We start from the raw sequence: 27,944 nt of genomic DNA, 5'->3' as shown, positions 1-27,944 counted from the left end.
GTAATTCCACAAATAAAGGCATCCATTCTGGTGTCGACCCCCTAGGAGGTGACATCCTCATATTTGGCAATTGCTCCGCCTCCACACCAATAACGTCCTCATACATGTCGACACACACGTACCGACACACAGCAGACACACAGGGAATGCTCTATACGAAGACAGGACCCACTAGCCCTTTGGGGAGACAGAGGGAGAGTCTGCCAGCACACACCAAAAAGCGCTATATATGACAGGGATAGCCTTATGATTAAGTGCTCCCTTATAGCTGCTTTTATATTAATATATTGCCATTTATTTTGCCCCCCCTCTCTGTTATACCCTGTTTCTGTAGTGCAGTGCAGGGGAGAGACCTGGGAGCCTTCCTGACCAGCGGAGCTGTGACAGAAAATGGCGCCGTGTGCTGAGGAGATAGGCCCCGCCCCTTTTTCGGCGGGCTCGTCTCCCGCTATTTAGTACATTTAGGCAGGGGTAAATATCTCCATATAGCCTCTGGGGCTATATGTGAGGTATTTTTAGCCTTTTTAAAGGTTTTCATTTGCCTCCCAGGGCGCCCCCCCCCCCAGCGCCCTGCACCCTCAGTGACTGCCGTGTGAAGTGTGCTGAGAGGAAAATGGCGCACAGCTGCAGTGCTGTGCGCTACCTTAAGAAGACTGCAGGAGTCTTCAGCCGCCGATTCTGGACCTCTTCTTGCTTCAGCATCTGTGAGGGGGCCGGCGGCGTGGCTCCGGTGACCATCCAGGCTGTACCTGTGATCGTCCCTCTGGAGCTTCATGTCCAGTAGCCAAGAAGCCAATCCATCCTGCACGCAGGTGAGTTCACTTCTTCTCCCCTCTGTCCCTCGTTGCAGTGATCCTGTTGCCAACAGGAATCACTGTAAAATAAAAAACCTAAGCTAAACTCTCTAAGCAGCTCTTTATGAGAGCCACCTAGAATTGCACCCTTCTCGGCCGGGCACAAAAATCTAACTGGAGTCTGGAGGAGGGTCATGGGGGGAGGAGCCAGTACACACCACCTGACCTGTAAAAGCTTTACTTTTGTGCCCTGTCTCCTGCGGAGCCGCTATTCCCCATGGTCCTTTCAGGAACCCCAGCATCCACTTAGGACGATAGAGAAAAATGGACCAAGTGTAGCTGCTGGTAGAACCCGTATAATAAATGTTTCCAATAGACAGTCACTTTGTATCAAAGTTCCTTTGAATGTAATAATCCAACATAGGTCAGTAAAATGAATGAGAGCCGTTTTCAACCGGAATCTTACGTGAGGTGTGAGCAAGTAGTATCAGCAGGAGTACATCCCGACGTCCACCACACTGGCTTCTAGCTGCGGGGAAAACGGCACCTGTACTGGCGCCTGCTACAACCTGTCCTGCTCGGTCTGAATGCTCCACAGGTCTCCACCTCTACGTGCCGTTTGCGGGCACCGGTGAGCGGCTCCTCTCCACTCAAGAATAAACAACCAGCAGATGAATGCTGCGGCCGGTATGTACTACGGGTCTAACTCCAGCTGGGGTCCAACAGTTCAGCCTCTGACGCGTTTCGCTCCTCCCACAGGGGCTTCCTCAAAGAGGAAGCCCCTGTGGGAGGAGCAAAACGCGTCAGCAGCTGAACTGTTGGACCCCAGCTGGAGTTAGACCCGTAGTACATACCGGCCGCAGCATTCATCTGCTGGTTGTTTATTCTTGAGTGGAGAGGAGCCGCTCACCGGTGCCCGCAAACGGTACGTAGAGGTGGAGACCTGTGGAGCATTCAGACCGAGCAGGACAGGTTGTAGCAGGCGCCAGTGCAGGTGCCGTTTTCCCCGCAGCTAGAAGCCAGTGTGGTGAACGTCGGGATGTACTCCTGCTGATACTACTTGCTCACACCTCACGTAAGATTACGGTTGAAAACGGCTCTCATTCATTTTACTGACCTATGTTGGATTATTACATTCATTGGAACTTTGATACAAAGTGACTGTCTATTGGAAACATTTATTATACGGGTTCTACCAGCAGCTACACTTGATCCATTTTTTTGACTTTTTAAATGAAGTAATTTAGCTATAGAGCTAGTTTTTACACCTCTGTGCACAGAATATGCTTAAGTCCACCTCCTTTTATTGGAAAGTATATATACTTGTCATCTTAGATGTTTAAACTACTAAGACCGGTCTTGTTTTATGATTTGTGATTATTCATATATTATTAAATATTTTTAATTCAATAGGAGTCTTATTTTTGTCAGCCATATCATATAAATTTATAATATAGCGCAAAAGTTTCTAACAATTGGACTTTTGTGGTTAATTGCACTTGGGTGGCCCAGTGCAATTTGATTGACCTGCTAACCCCAGGTCATTAACTTTTTGCAGCTGATTGTTATTATATCCAAAAGGTTTTTTTTTATAGCATTTGATATTAGCGCCTGATATAAAAGGTTTTTTCAATTATATAAAAGTACAATGTTGGTCAGCATTTCCAGACTCTGCTGTCAGTGCTGTCCCATATGGTGCATTGTACTGTATTGTAGAGTGCTGTTCTTGTAATTTCCTTCTACAAATAACTATTGTCAGCTTGCCCAATCGTATAGATAATCTGGGGACAGAACTATTGTACCTGGCTAGCGTTCTCAGTCTCTGCTGTCAACGCAGCCTCATGCAATGTAATTGTACTGGTATAGCACACAATACGTAACTTTCAGTGCCCTCTTGTTTGTTGCTGTTGGCAAATTGCTTATTCAAACAGCGTGAATGTAATAAAAATTCCTCATGTGGCTAGCGTTCTCAATCTCGGTTGTCGACGCTGCCTAGTATAGCGCTATGTATCCATCTGGGCACAATAATTCTGGTTAAATCCCCTCTTGTTAATTACTGTTGGCAAGTAACCTGTTAATGCAACTTTATCTGGGAATACAGATCAAAAATTAATAAATTGTCAGTATTCTGCTCGATTTCTTATTAACAGTGAGAGTTGTCCTAGTAATTAGTAATGTGGGAGAGAAAAGGGTGTTTTAGTATCAGCGTGTTTTAGATCAGGTTCAGGAGCTAATTAGGATATTCCATACACAAGCGATGCACTAAAAAATAATATTGTGAAATAAGCTTAAATAAGCTTTATGTGCTAAATACCCCTCCTGTATATCTATATGATTTCAATCATCATAGTTCACAGAATCCAGGCCAGCAGCTTACTGCAGTATTTGTCATGCAGGTTTATGTATACACTCTATCCCTAATACCCCTTTCACACCGCAGCTTGTACCCGGTAATTTGCCATTTTTACTGGATTCCTAAACGGTTCGAGCTGCGATGTGAAAGGGTCACCTTCAATTTACTGTTTACAAAATACCGGTATTTTGAACCGGTAAAAAAGCAGGGTCCTACCCGTTTCAGACCCGTTTAATTGTGCAGTGTGAAAGGGTCTGAAACGGTATTTGCAAGCCCCAGAAGGTGATAGGCTGTCTCTATGTGTGATCTCACCAGGCAGTAGCAGGAAATAAACATTTAAAATGACAACCACTGTTTTGTATGGGTGAAACGGGTTCAGTGTGAAAGGTACCAAAACGGTAATGAAATGGTAATATACTGGTTACAACATGCGATGTGAAGGGGGTTTAACTGCTCAGACCCGTTTTAAGAACCGTTTAAAGAACCGTTTCAAAAGCAGGTTTTGCGATGTGAAAGCCGCATAAGTGTATCAGAGGATGTTGTGACAGGCTTTAATTATGCACAATATATTTCACAGCTTTTAGTCTGCGGTTGCAGGCTGATACACTGGGATTTCAGACTGTTACATATTATCAGGCTGTGCTACAGTGGCGTGCGGTGAGGTCAGTGACTGGTGAGGCACTACAGCCATAATGTCCGCCGAATCCTGCCGATGACCCCTATCGCCGACGAGCTAATGCCCGCTACTGCCCCTGTGGCGATGCCTGCTGCCACCGCAAATGGCTTACAAACTCGCCCACCATCAATTGACCCAGCCCTCCGTCACTAATTTGCATCTCAGTCCGATGCCACCACTGCCACCAATGCCCGCTGCCTGCCTGCTCATTATACTTGTGATATATAGTACATTTTTATAGACAAAAAATAATTAGTGTTTGGGACTGGGAAGGGAGTGGGAGAAGGACATGAATGCGATTTTGTTGTCCAGGGCTTCCATTAGTCAAATTACGACGCATAGTAGCGCCACTTACACAAATTACGCCAAGCAGAGCTCCCTTTTACACATTATGGCAGGCAGAGCTCCCTTTTACACATTACGGCAGGTAGAGTCCCCTTTTACACATTACGGCAGGTACAGCCTCTTATTACACATTACGGCAGGTAGAGATCCTTTTTTTACATTATGGCAGGTACAGTTACCTTTTACACAGTACGGCAGGTACAGCCCCCGATTACACATTACAGCAGGTAGAGCCAGTGGCGGAACTAGCGAGCGGTGGGCCCAGGTGCGACAAAATGCTTTGGACCCCCCCCCATCCCGTCCAAGTCCACCCCCTCACCCCTAGAGAGGATCTGGTGAGGGGGACCTGCTCAGGGCCAGGGAAATGGATACCTAGCAACAGTGCCGTAACTAGACATTTTAGCGCTGTGTGCAAGAAACGGCATCAGAGCCCCCCCCCTTTACGTTAAAACAGGGGCAGTGCGCGCAGCAGGCGCGTGCAAGAGATATAGGGCGTGGCTTCGTGGGGAAGGGGCGTGGACACAAAATAATACCAATTCTTATAACTGTGCACAGTAGTCTCCATTATTCAAATTACGCCGCACAGTAGCACCACTACACCAGGTAGAGCCCCTTTTACACATTACGGCAGACAGCGTCCCCTTTTTACACATTACGGCAGTGTCCAGCTTTTTACACATTACGGCAGACAGCGTCCACCTTTTTACACATTACGACAGACAGCGTCCCCTTTTTACACATTACGGCAGACAGCGTCCACCTTTTTACACATTACGACAGACAGCGTCCCCTTTTTACACATTACGGCAGACAGCGTCCCCTTTTTACACATTACAGCAGACAACGTCCCCCTTTTTACACATTACGGCAGACAGCGTCCCCTTTCTACACATTACGGCTGACAGCGTCCCCTTTTTTACACATTACGGCAGACAGCGTCCCCTTTTTACACATTATGGCAGACAGCGTCCCCCTTTTTACACATTACGGCAGACAGCATCCCCTTTATACACATTACGGCAGACAGCGTCCCCGTTTTAGACATTACGGCAGACAGCGTACCCTTTGTACACATTATGGCAGACAGCGTCCCTTTTTTTTACACATTACAGCAGACAGCGTCCACCTTTTTACACATTACGACAGACAGCGTCCCCGCTAACTTTTAGATTGTAACTTCCTTTCCTTGCTTTGTCATGTGCCTGTGTATGTGGGGGGGTTGTCTCCGAATAAACTTTTCATACTGAATTGTGTGTATAACTTTCTTCTCTAACATGCTAGTATAATAGACTTTATTCTATTTGATTTGCAGCGCCAAGCATAGCTGCAACTAGAACATTCGGTACCCTGTGCCAGAAAGGGAATTGGTGCCCCCCTAATATTTGAAACAGGGATAGTATGCACTGTATCACTTTATCTCTTCAACTGTCACCACTGTGAAATGTACACTTGCAGCATGCAGCAATAAGGTCCACTGCCACCAATGACGTCTGACACGCACAGTGTCGCCAAGACACCAAATTACAGTATATACATATTTTTAAAAACATGCACATACGTTACATTTAGTTCATATATTTACTGTACATTTAACATAGGGTATGAGATTTTAATACAGGCATTTTAAACAGGGGGTTACGCTGGGATGATAGAACAGTGAGCTTCAGACACAGTTACCTGAATAGTATTATTATCTCATTATATAATGTAAAACAGTCACTCATAGAGAACCTGGAAGGACAATGTAAATGTACTGTAGTGTAGTGTACTATAGTGTACTGTAGTGTAGTGTACTGTAGTGTAGTATAGTGTACTGTAGTGTAATGTAGTGTACTGTAGTGTAGTGTAGTGTGTAGGCAGCCACTTACCTGATTTCTTCTTCCGGCGCTGCTGTAGGCTCCTGATCTGGCGCTCCCTCGGTCTGTACATTGCACTGCAGGCCAAGAGGAGCGGGGGGCCGCAGCAGCTCAGCAGTCAGCACGGGGGCCCGGAGACCGGGAGAGGAGCAAGGCCGTTGAGCACAGGGTAGACTAAGAGAGCGGGGGGGGGGGGGGGGCTGAGAACACTGGGGCTAAGGGAGCGGGGGGGGGGTTCACGGGAGCGCGGCTGAGTTCGCGAGGGTTAAGGGTGGGGGGGGTAGACAGCGCAGCACACAGAGGCTCCCGCTGGTCCTGCACGAGCGGAGTGGGGATATGCGTCCACTCGGAATGGGGGCATCTGACATTGCCCATCCGTTCCACTTCCAGCCCACCCCCTGCCACTGTCCAATGATTGACAGGGGTGTGCCTTGATGTGAGCTCAAGGCACAGCCCCTGTCAATGAGGCAGATCTGCTGGTGCCGCATTTCTTTCAATTTTTAATGGGCTTTTCCAGCCCGTGATTTGGCTCCACCCCCTACCCGCCCCCCTCTTCAGACACTTTATTATTGTTACTGGGAGGCAGCGCTCTCGCTGCCTCCCATAGAGATTTAGCTAAAATAATACAAAGTATAATGTATTATTATCTTTGTATTATTTTAATCATTATGACAGGGGAGGCACTGCCTCCCCTGCCTCCCCTGACTGCACGTCCCTGCTGTGCTATATATACACACTTTATCCCTAAATGTATCAGAGTGCTATAACAAGCTTTAATTATATACAATGTGTTTCACAGCTTTTAATCTGCAGCTGCAAGCTGATACACTGGGATTTCAGACTGTTACATATTATCAGGCTGTGTTATATATACACACTTTATCCCTAAATGTATCAGAGAATGTTGTAACAAGCTTTAATTATATACAATGTGTTTCACAGCTTTTAATCTGCAGCTGCAAGCTGGTACACTGGGATTTCAAGCTGTTACATATTATCAGGCTGTCAGTATTGCACAGTCCTATATATGCAAATTAATATGCAGTGTGTTAAAGTTCTCTGCTGCTGCGTGATAGCTTAATGGCCCTTAATCGCGGGTGCAATGTTCAGCTTAAGATATTCATTCTATGGTTTGTAATCACACTTTGCACCTATAATATAAGCCTAATCATGGTCCCCTATTGTCTAAAGTTCATATTCCTCAAATCATATTCTGAATAAAGCACATATCATTGACAAGCACATTTTAGTAAAGCATGTGGGTGAGGTGTGAATCGCCAACACGTGTTTCATAGTTAGTTTCCACAGGGCTCTGTGTGGCAGCACCCCCAGTTGATACACAAGACAAGGAATTGTTATGAATTGTAAATTGGGGTTTCTTCACTGTTCAATTTAGAATACGGTACTAGTGCAGTAGTTTTCCCATCCCCCCCTTTTCCTTTGTAAAATAAATATGCTTATGACATCTTAACTACCTGCAACATCAACAATCAACAAGACATTCCACCTAAATCTGTTCTAAGCCCCCAGTAATCATGGGGTCTATTTACTAAGCCTTGGACGAAGATAAAGAGGAAAATGTACTAAGCAGTGATAAAGGTGAAGAAGTGACCCAGTAGATAAATTGACCATTGTTATGTCCTGATGTACATTTCTTTACTTCAATGAATCATGCAGTATGAAGATTATGTATTTTATATCTTATTGGTAAGTAGTACTTGCATGGTTACAGATAGACATCAACTCCACATGCTGCTCTCCTTCTCCTTACTCTCCTTCTACTTCCTACTTCCTTCTACTTCCTGATCACATGTTCATCTGTGCAGCCAGATTCTTAAAGGTACACTACCTCATCTAGCTAATGCACATAAACTATCTTCATAGATACTACATCTCCCCCTTCCTTTCATATATGTAAATTAATATATTTCTTTAAAACTCATAAAATTGATTTTACGTTCAACCAATTAAGCATACAACAATATGCTGACTGAATTTGAGCATGAACATTAACCAGCAATATACAATACACATTAAACTGGAAAAGATTTTTGAACAACAAATTATGAGCTTTAAGATGAAAGTCATATCTGCTCAATAAGCCTTGTAGGAGGTTTAATGACTCTGCCTGCTTTCGTCTGAGTATATGATCCTTCTCTCAAAGGAACAGACACATTGGAATCACTTGGTGCTGAGGATGTTATAGGTGGTATGTTGACATCATCTTGACTTGGTGCATCAGAAGATAAGGATAGGAGTATCTTCTTGAAATGGGACACATTCCTTGTCACAGTGTGATGGTCATTTCCTGCAACAACCATTGCTCCTTTCCTTTTCACTACAGTCAGTGGACTTGGGTGAATAGCAGTCATGTCCTTACATACTACTTTTTGTTTCACCAGAACACGATCTCCTTCTTGTAAGTCCGAAACAATAGCTCTCCTTTTCCGGTCATTGGCAGAGTCTTTCTGTCTAACCTGATGATCTCTAGCTGAAGGAGTCAAATGGATTTCTGGAAGAGTAGGTCTGATTACTTTTCTTTGAAACATTAAAGTCTGAGGAGGGACATTTGTTGTGGAATGAGGCACTGAGCGATATTGTCTGAGAAATTGATTTAGAGATTGTTGAATTGGAATTCGGGATACTTTATAAATCTTTATTTGCTTTCCCAGATTACGCATGAAACGTTCAACAAGACCATTAGCCTGTGGCCACAGGTGAGTGATTTTTTGATGTCGATTTCCAAAATGTTTCATGAATTTGCTGAAATCATCACCTTGAAATGGTGGACCATTATCAGTCTTTATTGTTCCTGGAATTCCATAAGTGGTAAATATTCTATCCAACGCTGGTAAGACAGATGTGGCAGATGTTGAATATATTATTTCAAGAACAGGATATCTTGAATATTCATCCACAGCCACTAGTATGTATTTACCATTGTATAATGGTCCATAGAAATCAACATCGACATTTTCCCAGACATTGTCAGGTAGATTAGTCATCCGCAATGGTTCACTGCTAGTTTGCGTAGAAGGAAGGGTGCATGTCATACAGTTACGGATTTCCAATTCAACAAGTTGCTCCATGGAGGGAAACCATACCTTTTCACGTAAAAGTTGTTTGGTCTTTACGATTCCTAAATGACTGGCATGGGCAATATCAATTACCCTCTTTCTCAAAACAGCTGGAATAACAATTTTGTCACCTCTGAGAATGATTGAATCATCATGTACAGTAAGTTCTTGACAATGTTTATGAAGTGTTCGGAATTCTTGTTCCTCATCAGTTGAAAGTAAAAACTGTCCCAGTCGCCAATCATTGGAAATAATGCAGTGTTTTACTGCTGACAAAACTTTATCTGAGGAAGAAGCCTCTCTGATGTTGGTACTAGTAAGTGAATCAGGAATTGAATTGTTAATAATAAAGTTCACATATTCCTCCACGGAAGTAGACTGCGATATGTCAGAAGGCAGAGGATGTCTGGACATGTAATCTGAGGGATTGTCAGCAACAGCTCTATGAATGATGGAGAAATTGTATGCCTGCAAACGTAAGCCCCATCGCTGTATCCTAGCTGGTTATTTGGATTTTGGATTTCCAAAAAGTGTCACTAGGGCTTGATGATCAGTCTGGATGGTAAAGTCAATGCCGTATAGATAGAGATGAAAGCGTTCACAACCCCAGACTACTGCAAGAGCTTCCCTTTCTGGTTGAGAGTAACGTTTTACCACCTCTGTCAAACTGCGACTTGCACATGCTACAATATGATGATCCCCATGTGTATTCACCTGAGTCAAGATAGCTCCGAGCCCCACAGGACTGGCATCCACAATAAGTTCTGTTTTCCAGTCAGTGTTGTAATATGACATTGTGACACTATCCTGCAGACATCGTTTTATGTCATCAAATGCTTGCGATTGAGAGGAAGTCCATATGAATTTTGTATTTTTCTTTGTGAGTTCCCTAAGTGGGGCAGTCAGAGTAGCGCAATTTGGAATGAATTGGGAGCAATAGTCATCCCAAGAAACGACTTGACCTCACCAGCATTTGCAGGTTTGGACATATTTGTGATAGCCTGGACTTTTTGTGGATCAGGACCAACTCCATCTTGAGAAAAGATATGCCCAAAAAATTTGAGCTTCTGTTGAAGAAAGACACATTTATCTTTATTCAGTGTTAAGTTTTTGGCTTTAAGACACTGCAACACTTGACGCAGAGCTACATCATGTTCCTGGCGTGTTGCTCCAAAAACCAGGATATCATCACTGTAATTGATGGCATTTGGAACTGACTGTATAACCTGATGGATAGCATTTGAAACACCTCTGCTGCAGATACGATTCCAAATGATAGCCGTTTGTATCGTCGTAACCCAACATGAGTTGAGAATGTTGTTATTTGCCGTGACTCTTCATCAAGTTCAAGTTGATGATAACCTTTATTTAAATCCAATTTTGAAAAGAAACTTGCATCTGTGAGTCGATGTATGATATCATCCATAGTAGGAGTAATATGGCGCTCTCTTTTAATGGCAACATTAGGACGACGCATATCAACACATATTCTCACTGCATTTGGTTGACCTGGTTTGGGCACTACCACAATAGGGGATACCCATGATGTCTGACCAGATACCTTTTCAATTATATCTAAGTCTTCAAGGGCCTGAATTTCTTCTTACACTTGCTTCCTTATGTTGATAGGAATACGCCGATGTTATTGAGCAATTGGGATCAATGTGTAGATGAACTTGATAGTCTTTAAGTTTTCCAATGCCATGAAAAAGATGATCATACTACCGTAGTAAAACATCCACATCACTTCGTAGTGGTTTTGGGTCATGTAGGACGGGAGTGAGATTGGGAGGGTCATGTAAGACATGAGCGGAATCATGAGTGTGTGCCACAATTTGTATAAGACCCAACTCTGATGCAGTATCCAATCCCAAAAGATTACCTCTTGCATACTTAGTGACATAAAATACAGCTTTAGTCATTTTGTCATTTTTGCGTGCAATTATGTCAAAAGAACCCTTTAGTGGAAGAGGTCGTTTATTACCATAGGTGAATATTTTCACAGATGTTGGATTCAAAATTACTCTGCCATGCAGCTTCTTGAAACTGGTAGCATCCATTACATTTACAGAAGCACCGGAATCTATGAGAAAGTCAACAGAAGTGTGTTCTAGAATGATGGCAGTTTTTGGACTGACCTTGTTTTTTCCAACTTGATGAATCATGTACATAAATCCTTCTGACTTGTCATCACTGTCAGATGATTCTGCAGGCGGATCCACTGTAGACAGGGCCGTCTTTTCGTATGGGCTCAATGGGCACTTGCCCAAGGGCCCCACGAGTATAAGGGCCCCAGGCTGATAGCTGAGGGTCCCCTCTTTCCAGCGGTACTAGATTTTTGAAAATCGGCCCTGGGGAACCTGAGATATCTGATGTCAAAGCAGTGGTCCCCATCCAAGCCTGTTAATTGCTCTTCCCAGACAGATATCTCAGGTTCTGTTTGACTTAAAGTTTTTCTGAGGGTATACTCCAAAAGCTGTGACTCTCCCCTTTTGGTGTGCACTGGCAGCTTGTCTCTACTATGCCCATAACCAGAGATATCAGCCTTCAAGCAGCTGGTCCCTGCTCCAGCATCACACGCCTGGTATACAGTTTTATATTTTCGTTGGTGAATTGCTCTGGCTCCTTATCTCTGATACCCAGGTACCCAGTACCTCCTGACAGGTGGGACACTCTAGTTTGTTTTACACCATTCAAAGCTAATAAATCTATTTGCAGGAACTTTAGATATCTGCAGTCAAGCAAGCTGCCCTCCCACCACAAAATTATAAATATTAAACCCACTCCACTATCTACCCCTCCCCTACATTTTAAACACCTGCTACCACCCTGGAAGTCATGTATCAGGGTCCCCTTCATCCAGCACAATACCCCCTTCTACAGTTTAGTGTTCTCCCTCTCACCCCTTCTCCCATCATCTGTGCAGTAAAGGAGTAATAAGCAGAAATTACTGCTCCACGTCCTACATGCTGAGTGGAAGATAGAACACCCCCTACCGCCGGCAGGACATCAAAACTGCCGCTGATATCACCCCCCCATCCCTACCGCTGAAGGGTGTATAAGGGCCCCAGTGCATTGCTGTGCCCAGGGGCCTACACTGTTGTTAAGACGGCCCTGACTGTAGAATGTTGATCCACATAACAAACTGTCTTTCGCCTGGATTTAAACTGCTGTGAAGATTGTCTAGATGTAGACTTGATTTTCTTAGATTTACAAACAGAGGAAAAGTGATTAATTTTGCCACATGCAGTGCAAATTTAACCTGTGGCAGGACAGTCTCCTGAATGTGGATAGGAGCGTCCACACCTGTAACATGATCTAGATTTCCCTGTCTCCAGAATGGTACTTGTGTCAGTGTGTCATTTATTGCACACTTGCAGCTGGGTCATGCCCCTCTCCATGTCTTTAGCATGTGTTTCTGAAAGTTCTAGACTTCTAGCATATTGCTGCAGCTCAGTCAGCGTCATTTCAGATTTAAGAGCATGTCTGCGCAACTTTCCACATGTGCCAAATGCAATTAGCTGCTGCTTAATTTCATCCTCTACATCATGGGTCTTCAACCTGCGGCCCACCAACTGCTATGGAACTGCACATCCCAGCATGCCCTGCCACAGTTTTGCTATTAAGGCATGCAAAAACTGAGCAGAGCATGCTGGGATGTGTAGTTCCACAACATCTGGAGGGCCACAGGTTGAAGACCCATGCTCTACATCATGGAACTGACAAGTTTTGGCAAAAATCCGTAATCTAGTAATGTATGCATCAACAGATTCAGTTTGCAGTTGCATAGCTGTCCTGAATAGGTATTTTGAATGTGACAGGCTGCATTTTGGGGCAAAATAGGCAGTCAGAGAGTCCCTGTATTTGTTATAATCCCTGGTGTCTGCCTCTGGCAAAGTATCATACAGTTCATAAATCTTGGAGCCAGCACTGAGAAGAAGCATGCTTTTATTTTTGCTATCAGAAGTAACCCCCATAGCTTCAATATAGTGATCAAACTGGGCAAGCCATTTTCTCCATAACTCTGCTGTATGAGGGGCATCAGTATGCAGAAACTGAGGGATTAATGCTAGCATGTCAGCCATGGTGACTAAGAGGAATGTACAGTAGCTGAGTGGAAGTAGTTAAAAGTTTATACTCGTCGCCAGTTGTTATGTCCTGATGTACATTTCTTTACTTCAATGAATCATGCAGTATGAAGATTATGTATTTTATTTCTTATTGGTAAGTAGTACTTGCATGGTTACAGATAGACATCAACTCCACATGCTGCTCTCCTTCTCCTTACTCTCCTTCTACTTCCTACTTCCTTCTACTTCCTGATCACATGTTCATCTGTGCAGCCAGATTCTTAAAGGTACACTACCTCATCTAGCTAATGCACATAAACTATCTTCATAGATACTACACCCATGTCAACCAATCAGCTGCTCTGTATACTTTTATCACATGCAAATGATAACTGTTACATTAATGCTGATTGGTTGCCATGAGCAACTTCTCCATAGGCTCACTTCACTCTTTTCACTGCTTAGTACAGTGGTTCTTAACCTAAATTCGATCAAATTCCAGGGGTTCGGTGAGTCAGTCTCAGGGGTTCGGCGGAGGTGTGTATCCATTTCGTTCACCAGGGTTGCCAGGTGCATTAATATACTTTTGGCATTCACACAATACTTTTCTGGCATTTTCAATGTTTCCCCATAAGAAACTGAAGGCTATTGACGAATGGCAAAAAATGTCATACATGGCACGACCTGGCAGCCCTGCCGTTCACCCCACGCGTATGTTTCGTGACGTCACGCTCAGCATGGCCATCATTGGCTGCTCGCTTGGCCTTAATATCTGTGCTGCAGGCAACTTGTGACTGTCGTAATTGTACGTCATTTGTGATTTCCTTTTTAATATTCCAATCCCTTCGTACAATGTTGAGCAAAATAAGAAAGTGGTCGGACGAATACGTACAATATGGATTCACGTGTATAACGGAATGTGATGGAAATCAGCGTCATCAATGCATGATTTGCAATGCCAAGTTGAGCAATTCTAGTCTAGCACCGGCAAAACTAAGGGAACACTTCCTAAAGCTGCATGGAGATGGGAAATACAAGAACCCAACGCTTGCTGAATTCAAGGTGAAGAGAGCCAGATTTGATGAAAGAGCTACTCTGCCTGTTCTCGGCTATGTACCTATCGATAAACTGATCTTAACAGCATCATACGAAGTTGCAGGGCCGGTTCCGGGGCTTCTTGCGCCCCGGGCGGCATTAGGGGGCATGGCTTCATACAAGGGGCGTGGTCAGTTACGCCCCCTGTACTGTAGTAGGATGTGCGGTGCGCGATGACGTAATCGCGCACCGCACAGCAAAGGTCCTCTCCACGAAGGAAAACTAGACGCTAAGCATCCAGTTCCCTTCGTGGAGAGGACCTTTGCTGTGCGGTGCGCGATGACGTCAACGCGCACTGCACATCATTACAGTTAAGGTCCTCTCCAGGAAGGGAAACTAGACGCTACTGCGAAGTTGCGTACCTGATCTCAAAGCAGGGAAAACCACACACCATTGGTGAAATGCTCCTAAAACCAGCTGCGTTGAAGATGGCGAATATCATGCTGGGAAAAGCTGCTGAAAATAAGTTGTCCCAAATTCCTCTTTCAAATGACACCATCAGCAACAGAATAGAAGACATGAGCAATGACATCTTGGCTCAAGCAGTTGCAGATCTGATTTCAAGCCCAGCAAAATTCAGCCTCCAACTCGACGAGACCACCGATGTTTCCAATCTAAGCCAGCTTGTTGTATCTGTGCGCTATGTGAAAGACGACATGATAAAGGAAGATTTTTTATTTTGTAAGCCTCTTACAACAACAACTACGGCAGCCGACGTGAAGAAACTTGTGGATGACTTCTTCAGAGACAACAATCTTTCATGGGATATGGTTTCTGCAATTTGTTCGGACGGAGCTCCAGCCATGCTGGGACGAAACTCTGGTTTTGGTGCGCTGGTGAAAGTCGCTGCACCACACATTGTTACGCACTGTGTTCTGCACAGGCATGCGTTGGCAACAAAAAACTTGCCCCCAAAACTGGCAGATGTATTAAAAATTGTAGTAGAATGTGTGAACTTTGGCCCTCATTCCGAATTGATCGCTAGCTGCCGTTGTTCGCAGCTCAGAGTTCAGGCTAAAAATTGGCTTTTCTGCGCATGCGTATGGGCTGCAGTACGAATGCGTAAAGTACTTTCACACAAAACTATGCAGTTTTACACAAGGGCGAGCAACGCTTTTCTGTCGCCCTGTTGATCGGTGAGTGATTGACAGGAAGTGGGTGTTTCTGGGTGGTAACTGGCCGTTTTCAGGGAATGTGCTAAAAAACGCAGGCGTGCCAGGCAAAAACACAGGCGTGCCAAGGGAAACGGGGGAGTGGTGGCCGAACGCCCTGTGTTTGTGACGTCAAAGCAGGAACTAAACTGACTGAAGTGATCGCAAGGTAGGCGTAGGTCTGGAGCTGTTCAGAAACAGCATGAAAATTTTTACGAGCAGTTCTGCTAACCTTTCGTTCGCATTTCTGCTAAGCTAAGATACACTCCCAGAGGGCGGCGAGCGAGCGATCAACTCGGAATGAGGGCCTATGTGCGAAATAGTACTCTAAAGCACCGCATCTTCAAAGAGCTGTGTAATAAAATGGTCTCCAAATTCTAGGTACTTCTGTACCATTCTAACATTCGGTGGTTATCCCGGGGAAAGGTGCTGAATCGTGTTTTTGCCATGCAAGTGGAATTACTGTAACCCTGTTTTTGCAAGAGCACCAACATTGTCATGAAGATTGCTTTCAAAAATTCTGAGTTCATTCTCATTTTGGTGTACATGGCCGATATCTTCGATGCTCTCAATCATCTCAATCAACAGATGCAGGGGGGTGGAGTCAACATTATCAAAGCGGAAGAAAACCTGAAGGCTTTTCAAAAAAAGCTGCTGTTATGGAATCGACAAACAGAGAATGATAACTTCGCAAACTTTCCCCTGCTGGACGACTGTGTAAGTAAGATCGAAGATGAGTTTGGAATCGGAGACATTTCTGTACCCGGGGAACTAAAGCCAGCAATTGTCATGCACTTAGATGAGCTTGCAAAGTATCTCGATGGATACTTCCCCACCAGAGAGTCATATCCAGCACGGGTGAGACAGTCGTTCACGTTTAGTGTTGCGACAGCAGATGTCAGTTATTTATTTATTTATTTATTATTTATTTCTTATTATTTATGTCAATGATGAGTACCTCTACGAAATCATTGAACTTCAGCAGAGCCAGGTTCAACAGCCACTCTTCAGAACAACAACGCTCTCAATGTTTTGGTGTCACCAAATTGTACCGTACCCTTTTACTCATACCATTTGTTACAATGTATCTGCGAGCAATCCTTTTCGAGAATGGTAGACATAAAGATGAATAAAAGGAACAGACTTTGTTTTGCGAAAATGATATGAGAGTGGCACTTGCCAAGGTGAAGCCGCGCATTTCTGAACTTGTCTCTAAAAGGCAACAGCAAAAGTCACATTGATTTGCAGTAAATATTCATTGAGTTATGTTTTTGTGTGACATTCATGTCTTGTTGGTTTTGTTCTTTGAACATAGTGATTTTATGTGCAACTGATGCATGGTTCATTTTGTGCACTAATAAAATATATATCTCTATGTTTTGAATTTGAAAAAAAAACACATTTTATTTTTCCAACTATGAAGGGTTCGGTGAATGCACGTATGAAATTTGCAAGGTAGAACCAGGGCAGTAAATACATTGGCCCTCATTCCGAGTTGATCGGTCGCAAAGCGAATTTAGCAGAGTTACACACGCTAAGCCTACGCCTACTGGGAGTGTATCTTAGCTTCTTAAAATTGCGACCGATGTAATCGCAATATTGCGATTACAAACTACTGAGCAGTTTCTGAGTAACTTCAACCTTACTCTGCCTGTGCGATCAGTTCAGTGCTTGTCGTTCCTGGTTTGACGTCACAAACACACCCAGCGTTCGCCCAGACACTCCCCCGTTTCTCCGGCCACTCCTGCGTTTTTTCCGGAAACGGTAGCGTTTTCAACCACACGCCCATAAAACGCCGTGTTTCCGCCCAGTAACACCCATTTCCTGTCAATCACATTACGATCGCCGGAGCGATGAAAAAGCCGTGAGTAAAAATACTATCTTCATTGTTAAATTACTTGGCGCAGTCGCAGTGCGAATATTGCGCATGCGTACTAAGCGGATTTTCATTGCGATGCGATGAAAAATACCGAGCGAACGACTCGGAATGAGGGCCATTGTCTTTGACTTTCTATTGCTACTCTGAGAGCCTATTAAAATAGGATTTTAATACCTACCGGTAAATCCTTTTCTCTTAGTCCGTAGAGGATGCTGGGGATGCTTCAAGAACCATGGGGTACAGACGGGATCCGCAGGAGACATAGGCACACTTTAAGACTTTGATTGGGTGTGAACTGGCTCCTCCCTCTATGCCCCTCCTCCAGAAACCAGTTTAAGTAACTGTGCCCAGGGAGACGGACATTTAGAGGAAAGAATTTATTGTTAAACCACGGTGAGTATCTTACCAGCTCACACCTCAGTATGCCGCAGAACGTGGCATTCAATAGAACACCAGCCAACGGCTTGAAGAATATGCAGCAATACGCTGACATAAAGCGGAACACAACCTGTGTGTGTGTGGAGATGTGCCCTGTACTACAGGGCACATCGTTACGGCGACGGGTGTCCGGTGCAGGGATTAGACTTTTCCCTGCACTGGACTTACAGCGGCGGCGGGATTTGAAATCCGGCGCCGTCCGCGAGCCAATCGCAGCTCACGGGGCGCCGGCCAATAAGAAGCGGGCTCGGCGAGCCAATCGGCGCTCGCCGCGTCACAGGCCCCACCCCCGGCGACTGACGTCAGACGGTGCGCGCGGAAGAGCGCAGGAGAAGACGCCGCGAAGAGAAGAAGACGGCCGTTTGAAGAGGAGCTCCGGTGGCCGCTGAAGAGGCCAGAAGACGTCGGCCTGCAGGAGGAAGATGTACAGCGGCGGCTGGACGCCGGGGAGCGGAGGTGGCGCCGCTGGCCAGGACGGGTCAGCGGCAGAAGAGGACGCCGGAGACCCCCGGATCAGGTGAGGCCTCAGTGAGGCTACTCTCACCCCCTCCCCTTTTCCTCCCTAGACCATCAGGGACGGGCATTAGGCCCGGGGGCACAGTGCAGGCACTAGGCCTGTGGCGCAGATAGGAGTTTGGGGGTCACCATTAGATTTGGTGGTTTGGGCACTAGGCCCAAGCCACCTAAACGGCGCAGTAGGCGGGCATTAGGCCCGAGCGGCAATCCAGGCAATAGGCCTGTGGGGGCATTAGAGGGCATTAGGCCCTAGTTCAGTTTGGCGGCCGCTAGGTATATAATAAGGTGACCCTGGGCACTAGGCCCAGGTCACCCAACGGGCAACAAGTTAGGCGGGCGCTAGGTCCGTGGGTGAAGTCAGGCCTCCGGCCAGTGTGCAGTCAGGGGGCGCTAGGCCCAGTGAATAAGTGCCCCCCCCCCCCGAAGTGAATAAAGGTGGCACTGGGCACTAGGCCCAGGCCACCCTGAGGTGTTTAGGTAGGCAGGTCCGCTTGACCTGAGCCCCATAGAAGGAAGTGTACAGGAGGTGGGCAGGCTGTGTGGCGCCCACCCCCTTCCAGCGGTAGGTAGGGATTTAAAGGGACAGCACCGTGGGATCTTGTAATCCGATATTGTGATGTACGTTGTTACCGTGCAGGGCAAAGTGTCTGTTTGTTTCAAGTTTGTGCATAGTTGTGTTGCACCACCCACACGAGCTAGTTTGAGGGCTCTGTTTATGTAGCTAGTGTAGTGGACGCACACTAGGGTAGTTCTTGGCCCTGCACGGCTGTTTTCTCTTTACCTCCTTACAGGGACCTGTAAGTGGAGAAGATCGGAGTGCAAGACTTGTGACGGTGAGTAGCATCCGTGTACATTTGTCCCTTGTCTGTCCCCGAGCGCCGGAATAGGGATTGCTCACGGACGTGAGAATCCCCTTCATCACACTACGCGCGAGAGTGCGAGTGTGTGAAATCTGGGTGGCTGAGGCTTTGTGCCAGTGATGACCTTTCACCCAACCGGTGAAGGTCGCCGTCACCCCTGGGGTATCCCCTTTTCCGGTGGAAGAAGGGTTGATACCCCCCTTAAGGTAGACTATTTTCTCCTCAGCTCGGTCGTCGGTCAGCTCCGAGAGGGAATCGCCGTGTCCGGATCCGACTGAAGATTGCCAGGTCCATTGAAGGTTCCGGTACCTGAAGGTGAGAGAGAGCGGCGCCTGGTGAGTACCGAAACTACACCTGCACGGCAGCAGGCACCACCACACGCACCGCTGCCCCTCTTACATTTTGGCGTAGTCGGCAGGATCAAGGATACAGGATCACGGACACGATGTGGAACGCCACCAAGAAGACCTCCCTGTGGACGGCTCCGGAACAGACTCAGCCCCGGACGTGTGCGGACCAGAGCGACTGGGTGACGGTGTCTGGGGCAGACCTCCTGAAGATGGTGCAGCAGTCGGTCCAGCGTGAAAAGGAAGAGCGCCAGGAGAAGGGGCGCAAGAAGGCCGCTGTGACGCCCTGCAAGAAATGTCGGCAAACGGGGCACTTTGCCAACGAGTGTACTTGGCGAGAGACGTCCCCAAAGAAGGTGGTCCAGGAAGTGGACCGAAGACGTCAGAAGTGCCAAGCGAAGAAGGAGTCCTGGTGTTTGCTCTGCGGAAACTACGGGCATGAGCATAACCGTTGTCCCTGGGATGAAGAGTGGAGCCAAGACGAGGTTGATTTCCAGTGTGAAAGCTGTGGAGATCCCCGACATCGGCTCCTGGAATGTCCATGGACTGAAGACAGGACAGACTACGAGGCCACGGTGAAGCAGCTGACGGAATCTCGTCAGCAGCTTTGGGACCGGGTGGCTGCAGAGCCCGTGTGTGCGCTCTGCAAGGCGAGAGGACATGCACTTCCCGATTGTCCGTGGAATGAAGACAGGATGATTGCGGATGGTCGTGCCCAGAGATGGGAGGAGGAAACCAGGGAAATGGAGCGGAAGACCCTACTTGAAATTAGTTCGCAGGTGCCCATTTCCTCTGAGCCGGAACCAATGGGTGAAGATCCCTCAGTGAAGGAGGTGGCCAAGGAACCCGTCTTGGAGAAGGTGGTAGTGGCCCTGCCTTGTTGGAAGTGTCGGCGACCAGGACATGCGGCCAGTGAGTGCCCCTGGGAAGATGCCGCGGACCTACTCTGTCCCAAGAAAGCGACCCCAGTAACGAAGGATCCTTTCCCGCATCAGGCGGAGGTGGACGACTGGGAGGAGAAGAAACCACGTTGTGAAGAAAGGCGTGAAGACCCAGTGACGAGGATGTCCGGAATCTCCCCGCGTTGGGACCGTCCACGACCAGGACGTGCGGAACAGGTGTGTCCGGGTACCTAGAGATACCAGCGGAAGCGAAGGAGTACGCTGAGGAAGTAGAGATGCCAGCGGAAGAGAAGAAGCACGCTGAGGAATTACAGATGCCAGCAGAAGAGAAGTACGCTGAGGAATTAGAGGTGCCAGCGGAAGAGACTAAGTACGCTGAGGAAGAAAATAATACCCTAGTCCAGGTATCGTGGAGGAGGACTCGGACTATGGTGAGATATCCGCCGACGAATCCCTCCAAGAGCAGATGGAGGACGACTCGGACATCGGAAGTGCCGACGAGTGGGACTGGCAGGATCGGGTGGAGTCGTGCTCCCAGTTGATTGCCCTCCATGAAGAGGAGGAGCTAGTCCTGGAGCAAGAATACCTGCCGGAAGTGCCGAGTTGGACGGACGTACGGGGAGAGGATCGTGATGCCGTGGGAGGACCCATTCCAAAGGAAGACATAGGACCTTTGGAGATGCCCCACGAGGAAATGCGACAGATGGTGGCTGTTGCCCGGGAGGAAATGGATGCCCCGGAGAATTCCGCTGTTGGGTGGTGGTCGGTAGCACACCCTAAAGACAGGGACGATGTCCCAGACGATATGGGAGGTCAAGAGTGGGTGACTGTTGTCCCCGTGGAGGAAGATTCCCCTTGGTGGCCAACGTCGAGCGACCGTGAGGAGATGCCACACCCCCAGAGGATCCGCCGATGGAGGTCAGGAGGTAAGAAGAGGAACCCGGAGCTGGAGGTGGAAGGATGTAGGGTCACGGTCTGTCCGGGCTGGACCCTCGAACACAACCTCGCCGGAGGGACCTCGGAATTCCCTGACCCGCGGACGATGGACGTCGCGGAAACCTTTGTAGGGACTACAAAGGAAAAAGGGGGGGGAAATGTGGAGATGTGCCCTGTACTACAGGGCACATCGTTACGGCGACGGGTGTCCGGTGCAGGGATTAGACTTTTCCCTGCACCGGACTTACAGCGGCGGCGGGATTTGAAAATCCGGCACCGTCCGCGAGCCAATCTCGGCTCGCGGGGCGCCAGCCAATCAGAAGCGGGCGCAGCGAGCCAATCGGCGCTCGCCTCATCACAGGTCCCGCCCCCGGCATCTGACGTCAGACGCCGGGCGGGAGCTAAAGAGACCGCGCGCGCGGAAGAGCGCAGGAGAAGACGCCGCGAGGAGAAGAAGACGGCCGTTTGAAGAGGAGCTCCGGTGGCCGCTGAAGAGGCCAGAAGACGTCAGCCTGCAGGAGGAAGATGTCCAGCGGCGGCTGGACGCTGAGGAGCGGAGGCGGCGCCGCTGGCCAGGACGGGTCAGCGGCAGAAGAGGGCGCCGGAGACCCCCGGATCAGGTGAGGCCTCAGTGAGGCTACTCTCACCCTCTCCCCTTTTCCTCCCTAGACCATCAGGGACGGGCATTAGGCCCGGGGGCACAGTGCAGGCACTAGGCCTGTGGCGCAGATAGGAGTTTGGGGGTCACCATTAGATTTGGTGGTTTGGGCACTAGGCCCAAGCCACCTAAACGGCGCAGTAGGCGGGCATTAGGCCCGAGCGGCAATCCAGGCAATAGGCCTGTGGGGGCAATAGAGGGCATTAGGCCCTAGTTCAGTTTGGCGGCCGCTAGGTATATAATAAGGTGACCCTGGGCACTAGGCCCAGGTCACCCAACGGGCAACAAGTTAGGCGGGCGCTAGGTTCGTGGGTGAAGTCAGGCCTCTGGCCTGTGTGCAGTCAGGGGGCGCTAGGCCCAGTGAATAAGTGCCCCCCGAGGTGAATAAAGGTGGCACTGGGCACTAGGCCCAGGCCACCCTGAGGTGTTTAGGTAGGCAGGTCTGCTTGACCTGAGCCCCATAGAAGGAAGTGTACAGGAGGTGGGCAGGCTGTGTGGCGCCCACCCCCTTCCAGCAGTAGGTAGGGATTTAAAGGGACAGCACCGTGGGATCTTGTAATCCGATATTGTGATGTATGTTGTTACCTAGCAGGGCAAAGTGTCTGTTTGTTTCAAGTTTGTGCATAGTTGTGTTGCACCACCCACACGAGCTAGTTTGAGGGCTCTGTTTTTGTAGCTAGTGTAGCGGACGCACACTAGGGTAGTTCTTGGCCCTGCACGGCTGTTTTCTCTTTACCTCCTTACAGGGACCTGTAAGTGGAGAAGATCGGAGTGCAAGACTTGTGACGGTGAGTAGCATCCATGTACGTTTGTCCCTTGTCTGTCCCCGAGCGCCGGAATAGGGATTGCTCACGGACGTGAGAATCCCCTTCATCACACTACGCGCGAGAGTGCGAGTGTGTGAAATCTGGGTGGCTGAGGCTTTGTGCCAGTGATGACCTTTCACCCAACCGGTGAAGGTCGCCGTCACCCCTGGGGTATCCCCTTTTCCGGTGGAAGAAGGGTTGATACCCCCCTTAAGGTAGACTATTTTCTCCTCAGCTCGGTTGTCGGTCAGCTCCGAGAGGGAATCGCCGTGTCCGGATCCGACTGAAGATTGCCAGGTCCGTTGAAGGTTCCGGTACCTGAAGGTGAGAGAGAGCGGCGTCTGGTGAGTACCGAAACTACACCTGCACGGCAGCAGGCACCACCACACGCACCGCCGCCCTCTTACATGTGTATAAACACAACCAATAACAGCACAACGCATGCCATGGCATGAACATCATCAGCAACAGGCTGACTTAAACACAACACACCATGTGTGTAAACATACCCAATAACTGCAGATACAGTACGCACTGGGATGGGTGCCCAGCATCCTCTACGGACTAAGAGAAAAGGATTTACTGGTAGGTATTAAAATCCTATTTTCTCATACGTCCTAGAGGATGCTGGGGATGCTTCAAGAACCATGGGGTTTATACCAAAGCTCTAGAACGGGCGGGAGAGTGCGGACGACTCTGCAGCACCGAATGACCAAACAAGAGGTCCTTACCCGCCAGGGTATCAAACTTGTAAAACTTCGTAAAGGAGTTTGATCCCAGCCAAGTAGTAGCTCGACAAAGCTGTAATGCCGAGACCCCTCGGCCAGCAGCCCAGGATGAGCCCACCTTTCTAGTAGAATGGGCCTTCACCGATTTCGGTAACGGCAATCCTGCCATAGAATGAGCCTGCTGAATCGTAGTACAGATTCAGCGCTCAATAGTCTGCTTGGAAGCAGTAGCCCCAATCATGTTGGGAGCCCATAGGACAAAACAGAGCCTCTGTTATCCCAATATGAGCTGTTCTGGCGACATAGATTTTTAAAGCTCTGACCACATCGAGAGACTTTGATTCCGCCAAGGTGTCAGTAGTCACTGGCACCACAATAGGCTGGTTTACGTGAAACCACTTCTGGCAGAAATTGCTGACGAATTCTCAACTCCGTTCTATCAGCATGGAAGATTAAATAGGGGCTTTTGTGAGACATAGCCGCCAATTCAGATACCCGCCTTGCGGATGCTAAGGCCAACATCATGACTACTTTCCAAGTAAGAAATTTTAATGCAACCTTACGTAGAGGTGCAAACCAATGAGATTGCAGGAACTGCAACACCACATTAAGATCCCCTGGAGCCACAGGGGGCACAAAGGGAGGTTGGATGTGTAACACGCCTTTCAAGAAGGTCTGTATTTCCGGAAGGGAAGCCGAAAGAGAATTGATAAGGCTGAAATTTGTACTTTAATGGAGCCTAACTTTAGGCCCGCATCCACACCTGCTTGCAAAATATGGAGCAACCGCCCCCGCGGAAAATCTTCCGTAGGAGCTTTCTTGGATTCACACCAAGACACATATTGTCTCCAAATATGGTGGTAATGCTTTGCCGTCACTTCTTTTCTAGCCTGAAGAAGTGTGGGAATTACTTCACTGGGAATACCCTGGAGGGCTAGGATCTGGCGTTCAACCGCCATGCCGTCAAACACAGCTGCGCTAAGTCATGATACACGCACGGCCCCTGTTGTAACAGGACCTCTCGAAGAGGAAGAGGCCAGGGACCTTCTATGAGCAACTCCTGAAGATCTGGAGACCAGGCCCTTATTGGCCAGTCTGGAACCAATGAGTATCGCCTGAACCCTTGTTCCTCTTATGATCTTTATCACCTTGGAATGAGTGGAAGTGGAGGGAACACCTAGACCGATTGAAACACCCACGGTGTCACCAGGGCGTCCACCTCTATTACTTGAGGGTCCCTCGACCTGGAACAATATCTTTGAAGTTTCTTGTTGAAGCGAAACGTCAACATGTCTATTTGAGGAATTCCCCAACGACTTGACACTTCTGCCAAGACCTCTTGATGAAGACCCCACTCTCCTGAATGTAGATCGTGTCTGCTGAAGAAGCCTGTTTCCCAGTTGTCTACACCAAAATGAAGATTGCTGACAGAGCGTTTACATGCCTTTCCGCCCCGCGGAAAACTTTTGTGGCTTCTGCCATCTCCGCTCTGCTCTCCGATACGCCCTGGCGGTTTACGTACGCCACTGCTGTATGTTGTCCGACTGAATTAAGATGGGCAGACCACGAACAAGATGTTCCAGAATGTTTATGTGCAGACAAGCTTCCTGGCTTGACCATTTTCCCTGGAAATTCGTTTCCCCCTAAATGACTGCTCCCCAGCCCTGGAGACTTGCATCCATGGACACCAGGATCCCAGCCTGGATCCCGAACCTTTCGTCCCTCTAGGAGGTGAGAACTGAGCAGCCACCACAGGAGAGAAATTCTGGTCCTGGAAGATAAGATTATTTTCCGGTGCATGTGCAGGTGAGACCCGGACCCCATGTCCAATTGGTCCCGCTAAAAAACACTCTGGCCTTTAACCTGCTTACTGAATGCCCTCGTAGGCCGCAACCCTCTTTTTCATCAATGGAACGTATTGATGGATTGACACTGTTGTAGATCTGACCCAACTCTGGATCTTCAGAGCTCTTTCCATTGGAAGAAACACACTCTCAACAGTTCTGTATCTAACATTTTTCCCAACGCCGACAACCGCGTCGTTGGGATCAACCGTGATTCTGGCAAGTTCAGGAGCCAACCACCTTGTTGAAGATCCGTCAAGGATAAAACAACGTTTTGCACCACTTGTTTCTTGCCCTCCCCGTACGCAGGAGAGCGTCCCATTACAGAGTAATAATGCTTTTACTATTGAAGGAAATCATTATACCGCCATCACTCCGGTGAATTGGCACTGACAATCCTTAATAGCAAACCCAGGTAAGCCTAATGCGGAAGAACCGTATTTAGACCCTCTTTATCCTTTAACAGATTGGAGATCCCAGCCCCGAGAGATTCCATCTTGTAGTTCAACTTCTTAAGTAGAAATTGTTTGGAATTGTTCTGACCAGGCCTTCCGGCCTCAGAAGCACGAAAAAGCTTGATTAACAGCTTCTTTTTTTTTTGTGACCGGGACAGCAGGACAATGACCTGATCCTGACCTAGTATGGCGTTGCATACTACCTCCACGTCCAGAGGAGATTTTGAAAAATCAGTGAGGGGAATCGTCTGGAAACTCCAGTATGTCCCCCTTCGGACTCTATTCTTAAACTCACTGGTCCATGTGCGTTCCAGAACTGACTGAAGAGTATTAGACGTGGTCCCACCGGTGTGAGCTCCCGCAAGATAGTCCCAGCGACATGCGGTGGATGTGGTAGAAACAGAGCATGATTTCTGCTTGTGCGAACTTGACAAGGCTGCTGACCTCTTACCTTTTTCACCTTCCTCTACCTGCAAAGAAAGGGAAAACCATATCCATTCGGTCGAAATGACTGCATCCTACAAAAATGCATCACCAACCGTCGTGTTGGAACATAGGTCAAGAAGGTAGACTTACCAGTGGTATCTGCCGAGATCAACTTAACAAAGCCATCCCCAAACCAGGTTTCACCTTCATAGGGAAGATACTCCAGTTCTTCTCGGAGTCAGCCTCAGCATTCCATTGGTGAATCCACAATGCCGTCCTAGTCGAGACCGCCATGGAAGTGGCCCGCGAAAACAAGAGTCCTATATCCCTTGTAGTCGCATGGCAGTATGCTGCAATGATATAGACATGACTCTATTTAAGTTGTATACAACTACTCCCCCATGCGCATGTAATGCAAGTATAATCAACGTACATGCGGACACATACTTAGAGTATCACATATCTTCCTGCATACGATCCTTTGTGACAGGGCCCCGTGCCGAACAGGGGGTGACTCTCACCTACTATCCCTTGAGAAGGAAAAACTTTACCTCAGCATTCATTATAAATATCTCTATATACATATATATATATATATATATATATACCTTCCAATGCACCTATGCACACATACATACATGTATATATATATATATTAAAAAACAAATGAGAGAGGCGCCCCTAGTGCAATATAGACAGTACGATATACCTCCACCAAGAACACCCTAAGATTAGAGGTGTACCGTGTAAAGTGGTCTCATAACCACTTTTAATCAACGTTTCTCAGAAATCAAAACCGTTCCCCGCTTCTGGCAGTGGACTCCTGGATGTAGTGGTCACGTCTGTATTTACGGTCTCAAACCGTATAATGCAAAGGATGAAGAGTAGAACAAACCATAGTGTAATACAGTTTAAAAAAAAAAAAAACATTTACCATTACACAAAAATAGTTGCCGTACCATATAATAAATATAAAACAGCTTATCTGATAGCAGATGTGTTAGTCCGTCACTCAACGCGTTTTGTCCGTTGCTGTACTGCAGGACTTACACTATGGTTTGTTCTACTCTTCATCCTTTGCATTATACGGTTTGAGACCGTAAATACAGACGTGACCACTACATCCAGGAGTCCACTGCCAGAAGCGGGGAACGGTTTTGATTTCTGAGAAACGTTGATTAAAAGTGGTTATGAGACCACTTTACACGGTACACCTCTAATCTTAGGGTGTTCTTGGTGGAGGTATATCATACTGTCTATATTGCACTAGGGGCGCCTCTCTCATTTGTTTTTTAGAATTTATTGAAGATCTGCCGGAACAGCGGATCGTTTGGAGAACAGGCTGCCACCCCAGAAGATATAGGAGAAGTGCTCGGGACATTTTAAAGATCTATTGCAAACTGCATGAACTTTTAGAGGAAGGTCCTTTGCGCCAATTATCACTCTTTTTATTACCATATATATATATACACACACACACACACACACACACACACACACATATATATATCTACATATACATATCCAATACGTATAAATATTTGTCAGGAACAGCAAGGTCCCTAGTGACGTTAATAGTCTAATGTGTATGAAAAGGTACTGAATGCCAATTTTTGAGCATCTGATCAAGAAACATTGTGGTCGACCTAAGAAAGATTTTCGAGTCGATCTCATGGAGTAGTAACTGGGCAAAATAAAATTTTTGCTACCCTAAGGGGTCTGAGAGAAATCC

At 47.3% G+C, this 27,944-nt stretch overlaps 1 protein-coding gene across 4 annotated transcripts in view; it reads right to left on the bottom strand.

The window, feature by feature from the left end:
- Positions 1 to 27,944, bottom strand: part of SLC2A9 (solute carrier family 2 member 9) — a 724,331-nt gene that overhangs the window by 336,424 nt on the left and 359,963 nt on the right. The window lies entirely within an intron of this gene.

Source organism: Pseudophryne corroboree, chromosome 1 (genome assembly GCF_028390025.1).
Source record: "Pseudophryne corroboree isolate aPseCor3 chromosome 1, aPseCor3.hap2, whole genome shotgun sequence".
In the NCBI taxonomy this organism is placed as follows: domain Eukaryota; kingdom Metazoa; phylum Chordata; class Amphibia; order Anura; family Myobatrachidae; genus Pseudophryne; species Pseudophryne corroboree.
The sequence above is the reverse complement of the archived record's forward strand: the minus strand, read 5'-3'. Positions and strand labels throughout refer to the sequence as shown.